Below are 24,360 nucleotides of genomic sequence, written 5' to 3' on the forward strand. Positions count from 1 at the left end.
GTTTTAATCACATCAAAAATGTATTCTGTTTTGAACAAAAAACCAAAATTGCCTAAGTGGAATATTTACTTGAGAATAATGCTGTTTGTATTTCAGTGGAAAAGATATTTAAAAAAACCAAGTACAGCCACTTGAGAGAATTACAAATTGTATATGAAACATTAAAGTTGTTTGAGGATTGATCATTAATGGGAAACAGAAAAACATAGAATTTCAAAAACAATTAAAGTGATACTTAAAGGGCTGGCAAAGATGTTCAATTTGAATAATCTCTAGAACTACCTGACATGCAATGGGAAGAGGTTGGATATTCTCTCTCTATCTCTGCTTTGTCTGTAGTTTTATCTCAGAATATACAGTAAGGGAAATATTTATTATACACTTTGTCTTACAAATTGCTAGTTCAGGAGAAGCTGTTGTATAGAGGCTGCTACTCCATTAAGAATGCTTACAAAGCTATTAACAACTCCATTTCTATAGCTTTATTCCTATAGCTTTCTTTTTCTATTACTTTATAAATAATAACTTCAAAGTCCATTGTATAGTCCCACACAACAGCTCTTGGCAAGTTGCTCTGTGGCAACTTAGATTTTTATTTCCAAACTAAATTCACCTCCATAATTTTTCAAGAAGAAAAACTTTCTTTTAACATACACATATTCACACTTCTTTGGTGAATTTTTTTCTCTTGATGCTGAGAGAGAACCGTGCATTTGTCATTGAGTAAGTTCTTTGTTGTGGCAACTACTGCTAGGGTAGCATGAAAGCCACCTGGCCTGCTGTTTCATAATGCAATTATGTAGCATAGTCATTGGCCAATGAAATCAGCATCCATATCTATTCTTTATGTTTATAGTGTATGTTCAGGCCCCTCATGAAAAAAGAAATGCAGTGAAAGAACAGTTTTCACCTATCAGATTATGCAAAGTGTAAATGAAGTAAGCAGGCATAAAGGTTAAAATTGATTAGGTTTGTGAGCTGGAAGACCATGCCTTCACCATGCCCCTGTGTGACCTCATGCCCCTTCCTGGCCACACCTGGGTGCCCACCAGCAAATCAGGTTAATTAACCACTCCTCTTTGGAAGTGGGTTAAAAGCCTGGGACATGGTGTGTCCCACCCTTCTCTTCTTCCATGGCCTCTTGGCAGGAGAGGTCTTGTTGTAGCCCTGCGCCTCCAGGGCACATGGCCTTCGGGCCACCTGCCCTAGGCTTCCTGGCCTAGCCTCCACATGACTGGTTCCTGGTGCTCGGTATGAACCCAGATTTACTTCTCTCTCTTAGTTAAAGCTCTCACTCTCCCATGCATCTTTCTCACTAAATAAAGGCTTAAAATGTACTATGCTGCCTCATTTATCTGTGCTGGTATTTAGAATTCTTCTCTAAATATTAGGCTATATTCCATCTGGCTTATTAATATTGGGGATTTATTAATAAGCATATGATGATATCATATGGCACACCAAATTCCGGGAGCATATGTGGCACCCCAGATGGCGCTTCTGGGGAACTCTAAAGGGCCAAAATTTGGTATAGATTTTAGGGGGTCATCTCTGATTTCATAAACATTTGACATGACTCTGTGAAATTAGAGGGAAAATTCGACACCTCATACATTGATAGTGGGCCAAAATTTTGGAAAATTTCTGTAGAAGAGCCCTGGAGGCCAGCGCCGCGGCTCACTAGGCTAATCCTCCGCCTAGCGGCGCCGGCACACCGGGTTCTAGTCCCGGTCGGGGCGCCGGATTCTGTCCCGGTTGCCCCTCTTCCAGGCCAGCCCTCTGCTGTGGCCAGGGAGTGCAGTGGAGGATGGCCCAGGTGCTTGGGCCCTGCACCCCATGGGAGACCAGGAAAAGCACCTGGCTCCTGGCTCCTGCCATCGGATCAGCGCGGTGCGCCGGCCGCAGCGCGCCGGCCGCGGCGGCCATTGGAGGGTGAACCAACGGCAAAGGAAGACCTTTCTCTCTGTCTCTCTCTCTCACTGTCCACTCTGCCTGTCAAAAAAATAAAAAAAAAAAAAAAAAAAAAAAAAAAAAAAAGAAGAGCCCTGGAAATATCAACCAAAATTATAACTGCATCTGCCCTTTGCATTTACTTGAGTATTTAATACTATAAATGCATATTATTGTGGTAAATGCATAGCACTGCATTTATTCCTACTTTTGTGAATCTATCTGGCAAATACTCATAAAAATATGTACTAAATAATACATATACCAGATTATTTGTTGGTATATTGCTTACAATATTATTTACAAGAGCAAAATATTGGCAACAACAAAGAATCTATATTAAAAACTGATTAGTAAACTTTTAGATGCATATAACACACAATTAGCACTATACAGCTGTAAGGAAGCTCTCTCTAAATGTAAGAAAGAATCACCAAGACAAATTAAATGAAAATAGCAAGATACAGAGCAGTGTATGGAGCATTACTTTTGCAAAAGAACAGGAAATACAATAAAAATATAGGTGAATATTTGTATTTGATTCTATTTGAAGAAACACTACAAAGTACATAAACAATAAAAATGTAGGTGTTTATGGGAGAGGGGTAGAAATAGGGTAGATGGGTACAGGAGTGGATGCCTAGTCTGAAAGGAATTGCAAAGTGGGCATTTTTTATTTAATACATGAAGTTGTAAAATTAATTTTCTAAGCTTTAATAGGAAAAAGTCTGTATACCTTTTAATCTATTGAATTCTCATTGATATGTGAATTTTTTTTCTTTCCAAAAGAATGGGCATTTTGTCTGTAATATTTGATACAAATGTTTTTTCCTAAGTAACCATTTGTCTTTCAATCTTATTTTTGGTAGTATTTGCCAAAAAAAAAAGCTCTGGAATTTCAAGCAGTTGAATTCATTCATTTGTGTGTGCAGCAAGAGGCTGAGGATTTGGGTCATTCTGAGTTTTTTTTTTTTTTTTTTAATTTTCTTTGAGGTAGGGGTTGGCAGAGAGAGAGAGAGAGGAAGAAATGGAAAGAGATCTTCCATCCACTGGTTCACTCCCCCGCAAAAGCCTGCAATAGCCAAGGACTGGGCCAGGTAGCATCCAGGTGCTTGGAACATGGACCAGGTTTCTCACATGGGTGACAGGGACCCAGGTACTTTAGCTATCATCCGCTGCTTCTTAAGGTGTACATTAGCAGGAAGCAAGATCTGAAGCAGAGTAGCTAGGACCCAAATCAGGCTCTCCAATATGGGTTGTGGGCATCCCAAGAAACGACTTAAGGGCTTAAGTGTGGCACAAAATTCATGCCCTGTGTCATTCTTTGGCAGGTCATCAATCACTCTGACAGTATCCACCTATCCTTAAGAAGAAGCATTCTCGTTTCTCCTAGTACATTTGTTTCATGTTTATTAATTCAATATTCCATCCATTTGATTTTGTTAGTTTAAAATGTTAGGTAGAGACTTCAACTTTGTTATTCTTCCTTGATATAAATAGCTTTGGAATCCATTTCTTAATAATTAAAATGACATCTTCAAAATATACCAAATTCCTGCATACCCTTGTGTCTGGTTTTAAACTTCCTATTGTATTCCTCTGATCTTTTATTTATGCACTACTATCACAGTTTTTGTTTTGTCTTCAAATTACAGTTTTTAAAAAGATTTACTTATTTATTTATTTGAAAGACAGAGATACAGAGAGAGGGAGAAAGAGAAAGAGAGAAAAAAAGAGAGAGAGCTCTTCCATCCACTGGTTCACTCCTCAAATGGCCACAACAGCCAGAGCTGGGCCAGGCAGAAACCAGAAGCCCGGAGCTACTTCCAGGTCTCCTACATGGGTGCAGGGACCCAAGCCCTTGAGCCATCCTCCACCACTTTCCCAAGATACATTACCAGGGAGCTGGATCAGAAGTAGAGCAGATGGGACTTGAACTGGCTCCCAAATTGGATGCCAGCTTTGCACACAGTGGCTTAATATGCTGCACCACAATGCCAGCCCCCAGTTTGTATTTTATTGTCTACTAAAACTCCCTCTCATTGCTGGTTTCTCAGAGGATTTCTGAATGCCCTATTTTTGTTTTTTGTCCCCCCCCCCCACGACATACAGTGTCAATGTATCGTATTTCAAATAAAATTCCCTTAGTATTTTGGTTGGAATTACATCTAATTAAAAACCATCAGAAACTTTCATTTTGCCTTCTTTTGTGAGTTCAAAATTTTTCTTTATATAAATTTTGCACATATTAAGAATATTACTTCACATTTCCTTTTGCTAAGGCAACAATCTATTTACTTTGGTGAAAAAATCAATAATATTGTTTTGCATTAAGATGAGATAATCTATGTCATTCATTTGATAAAGCTATGTAGATACTTGCAGAGTCCAGCATGGCAGGGTGTCAGGATTACCCACAAGAGGAATGATGTCACATAGATTAAGGAAGCTGACTCAGATTAAAGATTTTTAATGTGGGGAAACAAGGGGAAATTCTGTCCACTTCCAAAGGTGGAGGCAGAAGCAGAAGCCCAGATCTGGACACTCCAACTATTTATTACCAAAGGTGACACCGTCAATTAATTATAAAATTGTGCAACATCATGAAAACAGGATTTCATAGTGAAATAGAGAACAGTGAGGAGTTTCAGTGTTTACAGGAATTACTTGTTTGCTTGGAAGCTGGGGTTAAGAGAACAATCACTATGTGGAGGGGTCTTCAGGGGAAATGATTATTAACTGGGACAAATGTCCAACTTGCTGTTTACCGGAGCCCATAGCATTTCCTTAGCTGCTTCAGCATCGTGTCAAATGACCTTTGCCATTGACATTACCCCACCAATCACCTGTGCAATCTGGCAAGGATCCCTTCAGCAGAATTCAGGCCATGTGGCGGTCCCCTACAGACACTGTTTGAAAAGTTTGCCAGCCTAAGAAGTCCCTGGCTTTGTTCTCTTTTCCAATGGGTTATGGATAGCACAAATCATAAGAAAAGTCTGTTCCACGATTTCTCAGCATCTTGTTGCAAACAACCACATCAGCTCTGTTACCTGTCATCTACACACTAATGATCTATGTAAACTACATTCTTTTCCAACTAAGCTTCAATAAATGCTTTAAAAATCCTTCCCTTCTTTGAACTCACGGAATGTCTGTCTTGGTGTACGAAAGTGAAATGAGTTTAATTTTTTTTGGGGGGGAGGAATATAATATGTATTGGGCTTATCCACTGGAGTGTAAATGATGTCTGTTCAAAACCAAATGTTTGTTACTATAACTCATGTATCACAATTAAAATCCAAACAGTATTTCAAAAATAGTCAACTAAATCAAAACCCACTACTTCAAGATCAATAGCTTCTTTAAAGACAGAGTAATACTTAAATATGGTGATACTTGAATATAGAAATCTGCTTGGTTGGACAGCTAACTAAACTTCCAACTTGCTCAAATTGAATATTAAAAGGGTAAAACTGTGTTTTTCACAGAGATACAGTCCAATGGAACGACCAACACTGGACAGCTGGTAGAGTACTTGGGAGATCCTGGCATCCTTTAGGTGTTTTTTTGTTGTCCAGGCATCGTTTAGATGGTTTTTTGTTGTCCTTCCTTCTTAATCCGAGACTTGTTGATGCGTTAACACTACCACCAGCAACAGTAGCAGTATCTCCATGAATTGCTAGTTGCAAATCATGAGGCGATAGGCTTTAAGCCTTTTGATGCATTTCCTGCCCAGTGTAAGTACCACTGTGGTGAGGTACTCCTTGGTGGCTGTTCTGAACACAGCAGCCGTCACACCCATATGTCCATGCCTGGTCACTCTGGATTTTAGGTGTCGGTGAATGTGGCCCCCTCAGGAACTGCAAGCCAACTCTCTGTGAGCAGCAGCAGGAAACCTCCTTTGTCTTGGCCTTTCTGGAGTCCCCATCCTTACCACCAGCCATTCTGAATTCTGCAGGAGCTCAAACAAGCATGGTAGAGAAAGGGCTAATCACCACCTACTCCATTGTTGCATGGAGATTCAAACTGCTGAGTCTATTTTTTTTTTTTTCATTGAGACTGGCTGAAAGAATTAAGTGTAGGGGGCAGCAGTTAGTCTATTAAGACATGAGTTTATATGCCCACATCCCTTACCAGAGTAGCCAGTTTAGATTATGAATCTAAATGAGAGTGAGTGTGCTCTCTCTCTCTCTCAAATAAAAAAAACTAAGTGGTTATTTAAAAAAACAATAAGTTGTATCCTACGTATGTAACTTTTGACATATATGAAAACAACATGCTGGAAAAAGAAAAGAAAGTGCTGGGACAGATCTCATAACTAGCTTCATGAGAGGCAATATGAAATCCCCATAATACGAGAGTGCTTTGGACAGAAAAGTGCTATATTACCTTAAGATAATATTTCCCATTTATAAAAAATATAATTGTGAAAACTATTTAATTTTATGTATCCACTTGGCATGGTAGATGTACTTAAAGGGAACCAGAAAAAATATTGTCCTCAATGAGGTGTTGTCAGTAACATGGAATTTACTGTGATTTCATTTTCTGTTAAAGTTTTAGGGTATGATTCGGCATCTCTTCTCTATTTGACTCAATTTAATTTTACTACAATTTTCAGCTTTACTATACTCTGAATATATTTATATGACTACATGTTATAGTATAGAATTTTTACCATCAAATGTTTTTGGAGTATAGGAGGATGCAAAGCACATATCTAGACATAGATTGCCATAAAGGACAGACAGAAAACATAACAGAGAAATTGGAGAGTTTGTTCAAGAGTGTCAGAAGAAAAGTGCAAGGGCTTATCTTTGCAGGAAGGTAGAATCACAGGGATATGTAAAATATTACTTTACATGCTTATCAGATGCCTAGGTGGTGACTGTTTTTCAGAAAAAGGATTGATGCAGATGAGATCCCTAAGGTTTTTGTTGTCTGAGCTATTGTGTCTATCTAACTGAATTTTAAACCTAATGTAGGGTTTTGGTAAAGATTGATCAGATAATAGACTAATTCTACATGGTGATTAAACTGTTCCCCTGAGGGAGGTAGCAGGTTAGGGAGATGTATTATTCTTTCAGACACATACAGTGCCATTTAATCCTACTGTTCAAACACAAAGGCATTTAAAGTGCTTTCTACCACTCAGAAGGAAATTCTAGATAATGCAGATAATCGACATAAATGACATGTCCAGCATGACAGGGAGTCTAGTTGGAAGTAGAAATTGTAAAAGGTCAGAACTGGGCACGCACGAACAGGCAGTAAGTTCCATCATGGAACTGAGAAGCTATTTGAAGGGAAGATTGCTCCATGAATAATGAGTCCTAAGAGGCATTACCCAGATAGACCCAAGATCACCACCAAAGAGTCCACCTACAAAGGAGGAAAAAATGAGTGCTCACTCACTTACAAGATCATCCATTGATTCTTGCCATGAGAATTGTTGCTGAGAACAAGAGGATTTTATGCTGTGTTATTTTTAAAGCATCACTTTGCTTTTACTGTTATCTCATTACCAGAATTTTCTATTGTCCTAGATCCAACTGGGGTATGGTACTCTATATAGCATGATAGTGGAACGTGGGAATCAAATTGAGATTGTTGGGTACACATGTGATTAGTTCCCATTTATAGTTCCAAATTAGTCCAGCCTACCAGGTGTGACCATTTGCACTGTAATTATCAGGATTTGTTGACACATTCAGGATCTCCATAAGGGGCCAGTGATATGGTCAACAGGCTAAAGGCATGGCCAGCAGTGCCAGCATCCCATATGGGCTCTGGTTAGAGTCCCAGCTGCTCCATTTCCCATCCAGCTCCCTGCTAATGCACCTGGGAAGGCAGCAGAGGATGACCCAAGTGCTTGGGTCCCTGAACCCATGGGGGAGACCCAGAAGAAGCTCCTGGTTCCTGGCTTCAGATCAGCTCAGCTCTGGCCGTCGCAGCCATTTGAGAAATGAACAAAAAGACTCTCTCTCTCTCTCTCTCTCTCTCTCTCTTTCTCTCTCTCTCTCTGTCTACCTCTCTCTGTAACTTTGTCCTTCAAATAAATAAAATAAATCTTTCAAAAATATCTCCAAGTCAGTGATTGCAAGACCTAAAGTGGATGGAATTGAGTGCAGAATATAGGGAGAGAGCTACGTAGTTCATAATGATAGTGGCTGGTCAGGGTTCCAGCATCCACTTCTAGTAGGCTTCATTTAATGTCAGAATTCAGACAGGGAGAAATGGGCCTTATATATTCCATGAAGAACTGTGTAGCACATTAAGTTACCACTTTTTAATTTGGCCTGAAGATGCTAAATTCATCCAGCTCAGCTAATTCAGTTTCTCAAACTTAGTTACATGAAAATAACCAGGGGGGAATAAATAAAAGTGCAACCCTCTAAGACCCTCTTCTTAGGAAATTATGATTCAGTAGATCTCTATTTTTAACAAAATATACATATATATGGCTTGGATATGGGTGGACTAGAAAGCAAGTTTTGAGAAAGCTTGTGCTGAATATTCACTGATGAAGATCATTCAGGTGGCAGATGTGAGTACAGGAAGAGACTGAGGTTGAAAAGTGGCATTTTTTATAGAACTAGACATTCTGGATTGTGGCTATGGCTAATTGACCTGCCGATATTACATATAGACTTGGGTTTCAATCCAGCTTCTCATGTTGGTATTTTATCTCCCTGTCAGATAGGAGATACTGTGTCAAGGATGGGAAAGAAGGGACATACTAATGGCTGGAACATCTTGGAGCATCTTCCAGAAATGGTAGACAAACTGCAAATTGCCTAACATGTGGAAATGTATCATCTGAACATTTCAGGAAAGTAAAAGATCCCTTGGGCTTGGGCTTGGTCTCAATTTCTTGTATTACCTCTCAATCACAGTTGAATGCCATTCCCAAGGACCAGAGTTTATTAAGCTATTGCAGTTCTGCAACTTACTAATTGTAACTTAAGTGAATTCAGTTTGTCTCTTTGGGCCTCAGTATCCTGATCTGTAAAATGGGTATAATAATGGCAAGCTGGATTGTTGTGAGGAATATAGAAAATAGATATAAAGCATTTTGAATGACATGTGACTACACAGGGGCTCTCTATGTAGTTATTCTGTACTTGTTTTGCCTTCCTAAGCCTAATAGAATAGTGGAAAGTATGCAGATTATTTTGTTAAATAGACATGGTTTTGAGTGCCATCTCTATGTCTTCCCAGCTACACAACCTTGATCAGTTTATTTCTTCTCTCTGCAAGTAAGTTACCCGGTTTAAAAACAGAGTCACAGGGTGGGTGTTTGCTTCAGTGTCTTAAGATTTTTCCTGGGAAGCCCGCATCCCGTATCAGAGTGCCTGAGATTGAGTCTGCTGCCCCTTCAGCTCCAGCTTCCTGCTAGTTCACACCCTGGGAGGCCATCCCTGTTGATTCAGATACTTGGGTCCTTGCCACCCATGTGGGAGATCTGGATAGAGTTCCAAGAACCTGGCTTTGACCTGGTCATACCCCAGCTACTGAGGGCATTTGGAAGAAGGAACGGAAGATCTACTGTGTTTCTCTGCCTTTCTAATCAGAATGAATTAATGAATGAATTTCAAAAACAGAGTCATAATGTCTGTCCTGTGATTGTGAATTTAGCAACAACACAAGATATCTACATCCTTCAGAAACTGATCAAGAAATATTGCTCTTCCCTCTCTTTGCTTCCTCCTACCTCTTCTCTTTCTCCCGCTGTGAATCCTTTTCCTACTTCTCATATTTTGAGGTTCTGAGCTCATAAAACTTGTGGAGAGTGAGCCAGTGTCTCACTCTAATTTCAACTATTAGTTTCAAAAAAATTACATAAGAAAGAGCTGAAAAAATACAGATTCATAAGCCAGCATGTCTAGCATCTCCCTGAATTGTGGCTCAAGCCACTACTTGTGACCCTGGTATCCCTTATTAGATTGCTCATTCAAGTCCCAGCTGGTCCTCTTCCAATCTAGCTCCATGCTAATGTGCCTGGGAAAGCCTTATTGGAGATATGCACAGCCATACTCCCTACCCTCTGACAGCTCCTGGTCCATGGAGGAGTATGTTTATTTAGCATTTACTTGGCCCTGGAGCAGGGTACAGAAGGACAAGCAGGATGCCCTTGCTTTCCCTCTTCTCAGGCTGACAGAGGCCATTTTTAGGTAGAGATTGGCAAGCTAGTTGAAAAGGCATGACTGCATGTAACTGAATAGAGTGGCAAACAACTACTTTTGAAATCCACACATTCCTTCTTTTCTTTCTTTATTAAGATTGATTTATTCAGGAATGGGAGAGGGAGCGGGAGATGGGAGGGTTGCGAGTGGGAGGGAAGTTATTGGGGGGGGGGAGCCATTGTAATCCATAAACTGTACTTTGGAAATTTGTATTTACTAAATAAATGTTATAAAAAAGATTGATTTATTCATTTGAAAGGCAGAGCTACATAGAGGCGGAGAGAGAGAGAGAGAGAGAGAGAGAGAGAGTCAGAGAGAGAGATCTTCCACTCGCTGGTTCACTCGCCAGATGACTACAAGGGCCAGAGCTGTGCCAGTTCGAAGCCAAGAGCCAGGAGCCTCCTCCAGTTCTCCCATGCAGGTGCAGGGGCCCAAGGACTTGGGCCATCTTCTACTGCTTTCCCAGGCCATAGCAGAGAGCTAGATCAGAAGTGGAGCAGCTGGGACTCGAACCGGCACTCATATGGGATGCTGGCACTGCAGGCAGTGGCTTTACCCGCTACGCCACAACACCAGCCTACTCATTCCTTCTTAGGAGGTGATCTGGTTTGAGAAAAGCAGGAGGAAACTATTAGTGCTTTGTGCTCCTAAGGGAGTTGAGTCCTATCATTTACCTGAGCGCTATGATAGATCGTTGTTATGGAAAGGAGCTGGAAGATCTGGAAGAGCTGGAGTTGTATTCATACTAGGGTGATAAGAAAATAGAATTCTATGGGCGGCTAAGAGGTAGGATATAAGGGAAGTAGAAAAAGGAAAAGTGAGTAGCCAAGATGCCTTTCAGGATTGCCTGGCTAGATGTAGGTCAGACAAAAGATATTTTATGGGTAGGATATCTGATATTTTATTTGTAATTGTATATATCTCCACATCTATCTATCTATTTCTCTCTATGTAGAGAAAAGGTAGACAGTTTCTGCAGTAATAGACAAGTATTATGTTCACACTTTGGGGGAGAAGCTTAGAGTAGGGAGTCTTCATGTGAGATGACAAGGAAATTCACAAACAAGTCCAATGGAAGCAGAGTCTTGAAGCTGGGAAGCATCATGCGAGCGGAAGCCTATTCACTCTCCCTCTTCCTTCATGTCCTGGATACAAAGGGGTTAGCAAACTTTTTAAAAGTTGTGGAGTAGGTTATGAGTCAATGTTATCAAGATCTCAAGATACACAGTGACCATGTATGATATTTGAATTTTATTTAAGTTCAAAGCTAAAAAGTACGAGTTTTCTATTCTAACCAGAGTTAAACTACTGGAAGATTTTGAATCTGAGGAGTAATTTATTTGAACATTGATAATAATTATCCCAAAATGATAGCTACACTATTTTGGAAAGAAGTTTGTTTTTTAACTGAGTCCTTTTTTTAAAGATTCATTTGTTTATTTGAAAGGCAGAGTTACAGGGAGGCAGAGTCAGAGAGAGACAGAGATATATAGAGAGAAAGAGGTCCTCAACCCCCTGGTTCACTCCCCAGATGGCCGCAATGGCCAGAGTTGTGCTGATCTGAAGGCAAAAGTCAGGAGCCAGGAGCCACCATTGGGTCTCCTGCACGAGAGCAGGGTCCCAAGGACTTGGGCCATCTTCTACTGCCCTCCCAAGCCATAGCAGAGAGCTAGACAGGAAGTGGAGCAGCTGGGACTCTAACCAGCACCCATATGGGATTCTGGCAATGCAGGCAGCAGCTTTACCCACTATGCCGCAGCACCAGCCCTAAGAAGAAGTTGGTTTTTTTAACTTGACTTTGGGATATACATGTGAATATATGATTTTTTAAATGATGACACAGATTCAGGAAAGAGTTCTTTCATTGAGTTTAATTTTTTAGGAACAATTTTGGACTAATACTAGTTCTGTAGACTTTTTTTCACATGTAATAATCTTGGGTGATTACATCTATATATTTATATGTGTTCAAATTGATGGTCAGTAGCATAATTTTGAGCAAGAAAAATTTCACTCAATTTTTGTGGCTGAATGTAAAACATCTGACAGTATTTGCCAAGGAAACCCAAATTGCCTTGCTTTGTTGACATAAGCAAAACTAAAAGTCCAGGGTATCCATCTGCAAATCAACATCAAAGGCTTTCCAATGTATTTGGAGAACAGTATGAGATCTTTCTGTTACTACGGCACTGCTGGCTGCAGTTTTCCACACTAACCATGGCCAAGGGCAACTGCGGCTTATGTGCCTTTATTGCTGAGGTAGCTGGTCTTTCAGAACTGAAACTCACAGCTCTCTGTCTTTCACCCACTCCCTCACCCTATAACATCTGTTAATGATGTATATCTGCAGCACATTTTCTATGAAATGAAGCCATTCCACAAACTTTCAAAAGTTAAAGGCTTTAGAAAAAAGGAGAAAAAATATCCTTGAGTAAACACATCTTTTCTGAGGCTTAATGCTAAGCATGCCTCACATAAGTTATTCTGTGCATATAAAATTTACTCCACAGAACTATGGCCTTGACATGTGTTGAAAAAAATCTCTATTTCTTTTCTATTAACTGGATAGAAATAAGGATATCATTTAGATGACCCCGTGAGGATCAAACTTATAAAATTCTGTGACTCTATTTTGCAGGTATTGATAACCCTAAATTGTATGATGTTTTGGAATACAAAAGATATATGTGTGTATGTATTATATATACATAAAACATATATGTATATATGTATGGATATTACTGTTGTGAAACAGTAATACGAATTGATGTGCAGCAATAGTCTGACATTTGTGTTTTTCTTTTAATAAAGATGAACAACTCTTCACTTGTTTATAGGATGTTTGAATACCTTTTTCCTGTAAAGTGCCTATTCCATATTTTTACGTTTTTAAAACTTGGATTGCCCATCAGTTCTAATTGATTTGTCTGAATTCTTAATAGATGAATCATTTTTTCAGAAATGTATGTTTCAAATATCTTCTCCCATTCTGTGATTTGCATTTTCACTCTGCATTTTTTATCTTCCTGATTAACTTTTTGTCCTGTTCAAGAAATAGTGCCTCAACCAGAGTTCATAAAGATGTTGGCCTTTATTAGCGCTAGAAATTTCATTGTTTTACATTTCACATTTAGGACTTCAATTCAGTTTAATTAAATTTTGGATATAGTGGGGTATGGGACAAGATTCATTTGTTCACATTACAGATATCCAGTTGATCCAGCACTACGACTGAAAAGACCATTTTTACACACTTCTATGCAGTAGTTTCTATCATAGATATAGTTTTCATAATTGTGGAGGTCTATTTCTGTACTGTTATCTGTTTTATTGGCTTATAAATCTATTTTCACACCAGTACTATACTGTCTCAATTACTGTATCTTTAAAATAATTATTTTTAAAAATTTATTTTGTTTTCAAAAATCTATACACAATGTAAACCAATCAAATGAAATAGCTAGCCTTCCCATTTCTTTATCTTTTCTTTGTGTTCTGAACCTTCTGATTCTTCTCTCCCAGTACTGTATACAGCATGTAACAGAGCATTGAGACCTATAGTCATTCCAGTATGTGATTGACAAGAACTTGTTACTTCTGTCTGTATTTTGGTATCCATTATCCAACCTCTATCTCTTCTCCTTCTTTCACCCTTCCTAACCTCTTAGTAATCACAACTCCAAGTTCAGATTGACTTATTTTTAAACTCCCACCTTTGAGAAAGAGCACACAATATTTGTCTTGGTGTGTCTGGCTTATCTCACTTGACACAATGATCTTCAGCTCCATCAGATTTGCTGCAAATATCAGTATTTCATTCTTTTCATAGCTGAATAATATTCCATTATGTATACATGACAGTTTCTTTGTTCATTCATCAATTGATGGATATCTGAATGGATTCCGTATCTTGGCTATTGTGAATAGTGCTGGAATAAATATGGGATTACAAGTATCACTTTCATATGCTGTTTTCATTTTCTTTAGATATATATATTCAGAAGTGGGATAGCTGTGTCACATAGTAAATTTTTAGTTTTTGAGAAACGTCCATACTTTTCTTCATGATGGCTACACATATTTACATCAGTCCACCTATTTACAACCATATGTAAGGATTCCCTTTTTTCTGCATCTTCTTCAACAATTGTTATTTTTTGTCTTATTGATAAAACCATTCTAACAGGAGAGAGATGACACTTCATAAATGTCTTGATTTGTTTTTCTCTGATAGCTAATGGCCATTTTCAATATATTTCCTAGCCATTTGCATTTCTTAAACAAATTGTTTGGCTTTTTTGTTGTTGAATTTTTTGAGTGCCATATATATTATAAATATTAACTTTTGCCTGATGTATAGTTTGTAAGTATATAATCCAATTTTCCCATGCTGTTGTTTATGGCTTTGTTCTGTACATTGTTTCTTTTGCTGTGTAGAAGCTTCTTAGTTTCCTATAATCCCATTAGTATATTTTTGCTTTTGTTGCCTGAACTGTTGGTGTCTTATGCAAAAAAAAAAAAAAAAAAGAAAGAAAGAAATCATTGTGATGTGAATCTCTTGAAGTGTTGCCCTGTGTTTTCATGATTTATTCTGTTTATTTTTCTATAGGGTCAGAACAGGAGGGAGTCCAGTTTGAATTTTCTGCATATGGACATTTAGGCTTCCCATCACCATTTATTGAAGAGACCTTCTTTTCTCCAGGGTATGCTTTTGGTATCTTTGTCAAAGATCAGTTGGCTATAGATGTGTGGATTAATGTCTGGAATCTCTGTTTTGTTCTAGTGATCTATGTGTTTGTTTTCATGCTGGTACAATGCAGTTTTGGTTACAATAGTTCTCCAGTATGCCTTGAAATCAGGTATTGTGATGCCTGTAGCTTTGTTCTTTCTGTTCAAAATTGCTTTGGCTATTCAGGATCTTTTGTGCTTCCATATAACTTACAAAATTATTTTTTTCTAGTTCTATGTAGAATACAATTGGCATTTTGATGGAAATTGCATTGAATATGTAAATAAGTTTGAGTGATATGGACATTTTAACAAGATGATTATTCTGAACGATGAACATAAGAGAATATTTCCATTTTTTTTTAAAAAAAGTATTTATTTATTTATTTAGAAAGTGGAGTGACAGATTGGAAGAGAGAGAAGGAGAGGGAAAGAGAAGAGAGATCTGCCATCTACTAGTCCACTCCCCAAATGGCCACAATGGCTAGGGCTAAGCAAAGCCAAAGCCCTGTGCCCAGAACCCTGTCTGGTTCTCTCATGTGGGTGGCTTGGGACCAAGTCCTTGGGCCAGGTTCACTTCTTCACTTCCTTCCCTGGCACTTCAGCAGGGATCCAGATGGAAACTGGAAGGGCCTGGATTTGAACAGGTGCTCTGGTATAGGGTGTGGTATTACAGGTGGTAGTTTAACTCTTTGCATCACAATGCTGTGCTCCATTTCATTTTTTATATATTTTTAAACTTATTTCATCGGTATTTTGTGTTTCCTAATTTCTATCATAGGGATCTTTTATATCCTTGATTACATTTATTCCAAGGTATTTTTGTGGCTATTGTAAATATGATTGCTCATAATTTTTCCTCAGTAAACCTATTGAGTACATAAAATCTACAGAGGTTTGTGTGTCAATTTTGTGTCTTCTAACTTTGAAGAATTTATCAGTTTTAAGAGACTCTTAAGGAAGTCTTTTAGTTTTTCTGTAAATATAATCTCACCACCTGCAAACAGGGGTAGTTTGACTTCTTCCTTTCATACTTATGTGCCTTTTATTTCTTTCTCTTGTGTAGTTACTCTGGCTAAAACTTCCAGTATTCTATTGAGTAAGAGCAGTTAGATTGGACATTCTTGTGTGGTTCCAGATCTTAAAGGAAGTGCTTGCTGCTCTTCCCCATTCAATATGATATTCTGTAGGTTTGTGTGTGTGTATGTGTGTGTGTGCAGAGAGAGAAAAAGAGAGACAGAAACAGAGAGAGAGGAGAAAGAGAGCATTTATTATATTGAGGTTTGTTTTTCCTGCACTTAATTTTTTCAAGGTTTTTAGCATGAATGGATGCTGATTTTATCAAATGATTTTTCTGCATTTATTAGGATGTTCATATGCTTTTTATCCTTCATTCTATTAATGCGATGTAGTAGACATTGATTTGTGCATACTGAGCCATTCCCATCTCCCTGGGATAAATTCCACTTAAAGTGAATTCTTTTTTTGGATGTGTTGTTGTATTCAATTTGTTGCTATTGTGTTGAGGAATTTTGCATGTATGTTCATCAGGGATATTGCCAATTGTTTTAAATTTTTGGTGTATTCTTTCCTGGTTTTAAATCAAGATATTGGCCGGCGCCATAGCTCAATAGGCTAATCCTCCGCCTGTGGCACCAGCACACTGGATTCTAGTCCCGGTAGGGGCTCCGGATTCTGTCCCGGTTGCCCCTCTTCCAGTTCAGATCTCTGCTGTGTCCCAGGAGTGCAGTGGAGGATGGCCCAGGTCCTTGGGCCCTGCACCCACGTGGGAGACCAGGAGGAAGCACCTGGCTCCTGGTTTCGGATCAGCACGGTGCGCCCGCCACAGCACGCCGGCCGCAGCAGCCATTGGAGGGTGAACCAGTGGTAAGGGAGGACCTTTCTCTCTGTCTGTCTCTCTCACTGTCCACTCTGCCTGTCAAAAAAATTAATTAATTAGTTAATTAATTAAAAAAATAAAAAATCAAGATAAAGCTGGCATGATAGAATGAGATTGGAAAGGTTCTATACATTTCAATCTCTTGGAATAGTTGTGAGACAATTAGCTGATGTCTGAGGTAGGTAACCAGGGACAAAGGGCTCAAGTGACTCAAATCTGACATGTAGAGAAAGACTCAAGTCTGATGTACAGAAGAAAACTCAAGCCTGACATTCAAGGCTGACTAAAATGAGCCACTACTCACAAATAAGACAGGAACTAAAAACAAAACAGCATGTGATGACAGCTTGTCCATCATCAGATATCGACTCCCCAGCAATGAGAAAATCTTCAATGACTAACTGATGGGATTGCATTACCCTGTACAAACTTCCCCTAACCTAAGGCATATAGACCCTGAGGCAACTTCCCCTACCAGATGCCTATTCAGGAACCCCTCCCACTACGGAAGCTTTCTTTACTTCTATAAAACTTTGTTTCCTCTTTTCACTTAATGAACCTGCCTTCCTGCTCAGCTTCCTTTGTCCACGCTCCTCATTCTTCTTGGTCACAGGGCATGACTCTGAATGACTGTAACTAGACTCCTGCAACAGTTGGAGAAGAGTTGGTGTTAGTTCTTTAAAAGTTTGGTAGAATTCAGCAATGAAGCCATCTCTTCTTTTTGACTACTGATTCAATTTCATTACTTATCATTGGTCTAATTATTTTCTCTGTCTTCATGATTCAATTTTGGTAGGTTATATGAATTCATAGATTCATTTCATATGTGTTTTCCATTTTGTTAACATACAGTCATACATAAAAGTACCTACTGTCCTTTTTCTTCACTGATTTTTATTTACTTAAGTCTTCTCTCTTTTTTCCTTGCTTTGGCTAAAAGTTTATTGATTCCATATATCTTTTCAAAAAAACAACTCTTTATTTCATTGACCACTTGTATTCTTTATTTTCTTTCTATTTCATTTTTATCTGCTCTGCTCTTTATTAATTCCTTCATTCCACTGATTTTTAGCTTGGTTTGCTCTTCTTTATATAAATCATTGAGATACACTGTTAGCTGTTTGATATATTTCTACGTTTTTATAAAGGTACTTGTTGCTATGATCTTTCCTTATATTACTGCTTTAGCTGTATTCAGTAAGTTTTAGTTTGCTGTGTTCCGTTTTCATTAGTTTTAAAGAATTTTAAAAATTTTGTTTTTGATTTCTTCAATGACCTGCTTGTTCATTCAGCAGATGTTGTTCAGTCCCCATATAGTTGGGTAATTTTTTGTTCCTTTTGTTGCTAATTTTATTACACTCTCCTCAGAAAAGATGAACATTGTGATATTTATTATTTTGAATTTATTGAGGTTTGTTTTGTGGCCTCATATATTATCTATCCTAGAGAATGTTCCATGTGCTGATGAAAAGAATATATACTCTAGCTGTTGGATACAATGTTCTGTGAATATCTGTTAAATCATTTTGGTCTTTAGTTTGGTTTAACCCTGATGTTTCTTTTTTATTTTTTACATGAATCATCTTTCCATTGACAAAAGTAGGGTACTGGATGCCCACCCTTACTACTGTATGGGAGTTTCTCTCTCCCTTCATATCTAATAATGCTTCTTTTCTTTTTTTCTTTTTTTTTTTTTTTTTTTTTTTTTTGGACAGGCAGAGTGGACAGTGAGAGAGAGAGAGACAGAGAGAAAGGTCTTCCTTTTGCTGTTGGTTCACCCTCCAATGGCCGCCGCGGCTGGCGGGCTGCGGCCGGTGCACCACGCTGATCTGATGGCAGGAGCCAGGTGCTTCTCCTGGTCTCCCATGAGGTGCAGGGCCCAAGTACTTGGGCCATCCTCCACTGCACTCCCTGGCCACAGCAGAGAGCTGGCCTGGAAGAGGGGCAACTGGGACAGAATCCAGCGCCCCAACCGGGAGTAGAACTCGGTGTGCCGGCGCCACAAGGCGGAGGATTAGCCTAGTGAGCCACGACACCAGCCCTAATAATAATGCTTCTTTTAAAAAATTGAATGTTCTGACATTAGTGCATACATATTTACAGTTCTCATAGGTTATTGTTAAATTGATCACTTGATCATTGTATAGTTACCTTCTTTGTCATGTTTTACTGTTTTATCACTAATTTCTATTTCTATTTAGATGTAAGTTTAGCCACTCCTACTTGCATTTGGTGTCTGTATGGAATATCATTTTGAATTCTTTTACTTTATCTGTGTCTCTACAAGGTGAAGTAAATTTCTTTTTTTTAGTATAATATTTATTGTTTTATCAATATAAAGAGAACAGATCCCAAGCACTTCACAGAAACAACACTAAGAAATTAATGACACTTTCTTTTCTCGCCCCCATTTTCATCTCCCTCAGTGCTCCCCTTCTCTTCAATATTTGCAATAGCCGGCGCCGTGGCTCACTAAGCTAATCCTTCACCTTGCGGCGCCGGCACACCGGGTTCTAGTCCCGGTCAGGGTGCCAGATTTTGTCCCGGTTGCCCCTCTTCCAGGCCAGCTCTCTGCTGTGGCCCGGGAAGGCAGTGGAGGATGGCCCAAGTGCTTGGGCCCTGCACCCCATGGGAGACCAGGAGAAGCACCTGGCTCCTGCCTTCGGATCAGCACAGTGCGCTGGCCACAGTGCACTGGCCGCGGTGGCCATTGGAGGGTGAACCAACAGCAAAGGAAGACCTTTTTCTCTGTCTCTCTCTCTCTCACTGTCTACTCTGCCTGTCAAAAAATAAAATAAAATAAAATAAAAAAAATTTACAATAACATTCTCTCAATTTACCCCATAACCATAGGCTCATTGTTCCACTAAAGAGTTCAACAAGCAAAAAGAAGAAATATAGAAAAGGACTATAAACAAAAGCCAAATTGCAATATTGTGAATTTCACTCATACATTTTAGGTTGCCTGTTTGTGCTCTATGTATTAGCTACCACAAATGAGAGAAAACATATGAGTTTGTCTTTTTGGATCTGGCTTATTTCACTAAGCATCGTGTTCTCGAGCTATATCCATGTTGCTGCAGAAGATGAGATTTCATTTGTTTTAAAGCTCAGGAGTATTCCATTGTGTATATATGCCATATTTCCTTTATACAGTCATTAACTGATAGATATCTGGGTTGATTCCATATCTTAGCTACTTTGAATTGAGCTGCTATAAACATGGGGGTACAAGTAACTATTTCATATGCTGATTTCATTTCTTTGGGGATATTCCCAGGATTGGGATGACTCATTCATATGGTAGATCTATTTTTCAATTTCTAAGGAAATTTACATTCCCACCAGCAGTGTATTAGGGTACATTTTTTCCACATCCTCACCAGCATTTTTATTTTTTGATTTTTGGGTAATGGCCATTCTGACTGGGGTGAGGTGAAACCTCATTGTGGTTTTTGGATTTTCCTGATATCTGGTGATCCTGAGCATTTTTTCATGTGTCTATTGGTCATTTGTGTTTTATTTAGCTTCTGACAACTTCAAGAATGAATTTACAGAGAAAGGCTTACCCCACAATTTAGGTATGTTGTTAGATAGTCAAGGACTTCAAAAACCTATGTTTCCAAGGAAAAAACTAAGATATTCACACTTCTGTGAGATTAATAAAAATTTCCATTATCTGTCAAAAAAGAAAAAGAAAAATGCCTGTGTATGTCCTTTGCCCATTTGTTAACTGAGTCATTTGTTTTGCTATGGAGTGTCTTGAGGTCTTTATATATTCTAGATATTAATCTTTTATCAGATGCATAATTTGCAAATATTCTCATTCTGTTGGTTGCCTCTTTACTTTGTTGAGTGTTTCCTTTGCTGTGCAAAATCTTTTTAGTTTGATGTAATCCCATTTGTCTATTTTTGCCTTTTTCACCTGTGTTTCTGGGTGTCTTATCCAAGAAGTCTGCCTATGCCAATGTCTTACAGGATTTCTCTCATGTTTTCCTGTAAACTTGATGGTTTCGGATCTTAGGTTTAGATCCTTGATCTATTTGGAATGTCTTTTCATATAGAATATAAAATAGGGGTCTTGTTTCATACTTCCACATGCAGAGAGCCAATTTTTCCAACACTATTTGTTGAAGAGACTCTTTTCTCCAGGGTGTGAACTTAGCTCATTTTTCAATGATTAATTGGTTTTAGATATGTGGACTAATTTCTGGGGTTTCTATTATGTTCCATTGATTCACATGTCTATTTTTGTGCCATCACCAGGTTGTTTTGCTTGTAATAACCTTGTAATTATCTTGAAATCTGATATTGTGATTCTTCTGGCTTTTTTTTTATTGTTTAAGATTGCTTTAGCTCTTCAGGGTCTCTTGTGTTTCCAAATGAATTTTAGGATTGCTTTTTTTTAAACTTTTATTTAGTAAATATAAATTTCCAAAGCACAGTTTATGGATTACAATGGCTTCCCCCCCATAACTTCCCTCCCACTCACACCCCTCCCAACTCCCGCTCCCTCTCCCATTCCATTCACATCAAGATTCATTTTCAATTACCTTTATATACAGAAGATCAATTTAGTATATATAAGTAAAGCTTTCATAAGTTTGCACCCACACAGGACATAAAGTGTAAAATACTGTTTCAGTACATGAGGAGTAAGTACACAGTGACTCCTGTTGTTGACTTAACAATTTGACACACTTGTTTATGGCGTCAGTAATCACCCTAGGCTCTAGTCATGAGTTGCCAAGGCTATGGAAGCCTTTTGTGTTTGCTGACTTCGATCTTATTCCGACAGGGTCATAGTCAAAGTGGAAGTTCTCTCCTCCCTTCAGAGAAAGGTACCTCCTTCTTTGATGACCTGTTCTTTCCACTGGGATCTCACTCACAGAGATCTTTCATTTAGGGTGGTTTTTTTTTTTTTTTTTTTTTTTTGCCAGAGTGTCTTGGCTTTCCATGCCTAAAATACTCTCATGGGCTCTTCAGCCAGATCCAAATGCCTTAAGGGCTGAATCTGAGGCCAGAGTGCTATTTAGGACATCTGCCATTCTCTGAGTCTGCTATGTATCACACTTTCCATGTTGAATCATTCTCTCCCTTTTTTATTCTATCACTTAGTATTAGCAGACACTAGTTTCGTTTGTGTGATCCCTTTGACTCTTAGACCTATCAGTGTGATCAATTGTGAACTGAAATTGATCACTTGGACTAGTGACATGGCATTGGTACATGCCACCTTGATGGGATTGTATTGGAATCCCCTGGCACGATTCTAACTCCACCATTTGGGGCAAGTCCGATTGAGCATGTCCCAAATGGTACATCTCCTCCCTCTCTTATTCCCACTCTTATATTTAACAGGGATCACTTTTTAGTTAAATTTCAACACCTAAGAATAATTGTGTGTTAATTACAGAGTTCAACCAATAGTATTAACTAAAACCAAAAGAAATATTAAAAGGGATAAAGTATTACATTATACATCAACAGTCAGGACAAGGGCTGATCAAGTCACTGTTTCTCATAGTGTCCGTTTCACTTCAACAGGTTTCCTTTTTGGTGCTCAGTTAGTTGTCACCGATCAGGGAGAACATATGGTATTTGTCCCTTTGGGACTGGCTTAATTCACTCAGCATGATGTTTTCCAGATTTCTCCATCTTGTTGCAAAAGCCCAGATTTCATTGTTTTTGCCTGCTGTATAGTGTTCTGTAGAGTATATATCCCATAATTTCTTGATCCAGTCTACTGTTGATGGGCATTTGGGTTGATTCCAGGTCTTAGCTATTGTGAATTGAGCTGCAATAAACGTTAAGGGGCAGACAGCTTTTTTGTTTGCCAATTTAATTTCCTTTGGGTCAATTCTAAGGAGTGGGATGGCTGGGTTGTATGTTAGGGTTATATTCAGGTTTCTGAGGAATCTCCAGACTGACTTCCACAGTGGCTTTACCAGTTTGCATTCCCACCAACAGCAGGTTAGTGTCCCTTTTTCCCCACATCCTTACCAGCATCTATTGTTAGTAGATTTCTGAATGTGAGCCATTCTAACTGGTGTGAGGTGAAACCTCATTGTGGTTTTGATTTGCATTTCCCTGATTGCTAGTGATCTTGAACATTTTTTCATGTGCCTGTTGGCCACTTGTATCTCCTCTATTGAAAAATGTCTATTGAGGTCCTTAGCCCATATCTTAAGTGGGTTGTTTGTTTTGATGTTGTGGAGTTTCTTGATCTCTTTGTAGATTCTGGTTAGTTTCCCTTTATCTGTTGCATAGCTTGCAAGATTGCTTTTTATAGATATGAGAATTTCCTTGGCATTTTTATTGATATTGCATTGAATTTGTAAATTGCTTTGGGTAGTATGGACATTTTGATGACATAATTATTCCAATTCACAAACATGGAAGATTTTTCCATTTCTTTGTGTCTTCTTCTATTTTTTTTCCTTATTGTAGTTTCATTTTCATTGTAGAGAACTTTCACATACTTGGTTAAATTTATCCCAAGATATTTAAAATTTTTTAGCTATTGTGAATGTGACTGATGTGTTGTGTGTTGATTTTATATCTTGTAGCATTGCGGAATTCTCTTATGAGTTCCAATAATCTCATAGTTGAGTGTTTTGGTTCCCCTATATATAGGATCATGTCACTGCAAACAGGGATGATTTGACTTCCTGCTTTCCAATTTGTATCTTTTTGATTTCTCTTTCTTGCCTAATGTCTTGGCTAAAACTTCCAGAACTATATTGAGTAGTAATGGTGACAATGTGCATCCTTGTCTGGATCTGAGTCTTAGTGAAAATTCTTCCAGCTTCTCTTCATTTAATATGATGCTGACTGTGTATATTGCCTTGCTTATAGGGATGTATATTCCTTCCATACCAATTTTTTTAAGGTTTTTACCATAAAAGGATTTTGAATTTTATCAAATGTTTTTCTGCATCCATTTAGATAATCAGATGATTTTTATTCTTTAATTTGTTAATGTGATGTATAACATTTATGGTTTGTATATGTTGAAACATCCATGCATCACTGAGACAAATCTTACTTAGTCTAGATTGATGATCTCTTTGATATATTGTTAGATTGTATTAGTTAGAATTTTGTAGAAGATTTTTGCATCTCTGTTAATCAGGGATATTGATCTACAGTTCTCTTTTTTTGCTGTATCTTTATCTGGTTTGGAATTAAGTTTGCTGGCCTCATGGAAGGAGTTTGGGAGGATTGCCTCCCTTTCAATTATTTTGAAATGTTTAAGAAGAATTGGGATGATTTATGATTTAAAAGATTGGTAGAATTTAACAGTGAAGCCATCCAGTCCTGGGCTTTTCTTTTTTGAGAGGGTCTTTATTACTGATGCAATGTCTGTCTTGATTATTGGTCTATTCAGGTTTTCTGAATCTTCATGTCTCAATTTTGGTAAATTTTGTGTCCAGTAATCTTTTATAATAATTCCTGATGAATCTTTTTATTTCTGTTGTATCAGTTATAACATCTCTTTTTTCACCTATGATTTTATTAATTTGGGTATTCCACCTGCAGCTTTCTTTTTTTCTTATTTCGACCAATGTTTTGTTTTTTTTTTTTCTGAGAACC

This window comes from Oryctolagus cuniculus, chromosome 8 (genome assembly GCF_964237555.1).
Source record: "Oryctolagus cuniculus chromosome 8, mOryCun1.1, whole genome shotgun sequence".
Taxonomy (NCBI): Eukaryota; Metazoa; Chordata; class Mammalia; order Lagomorpha; family Leporidae; genus Oryctolagus; species Oryctolagus cuniculus.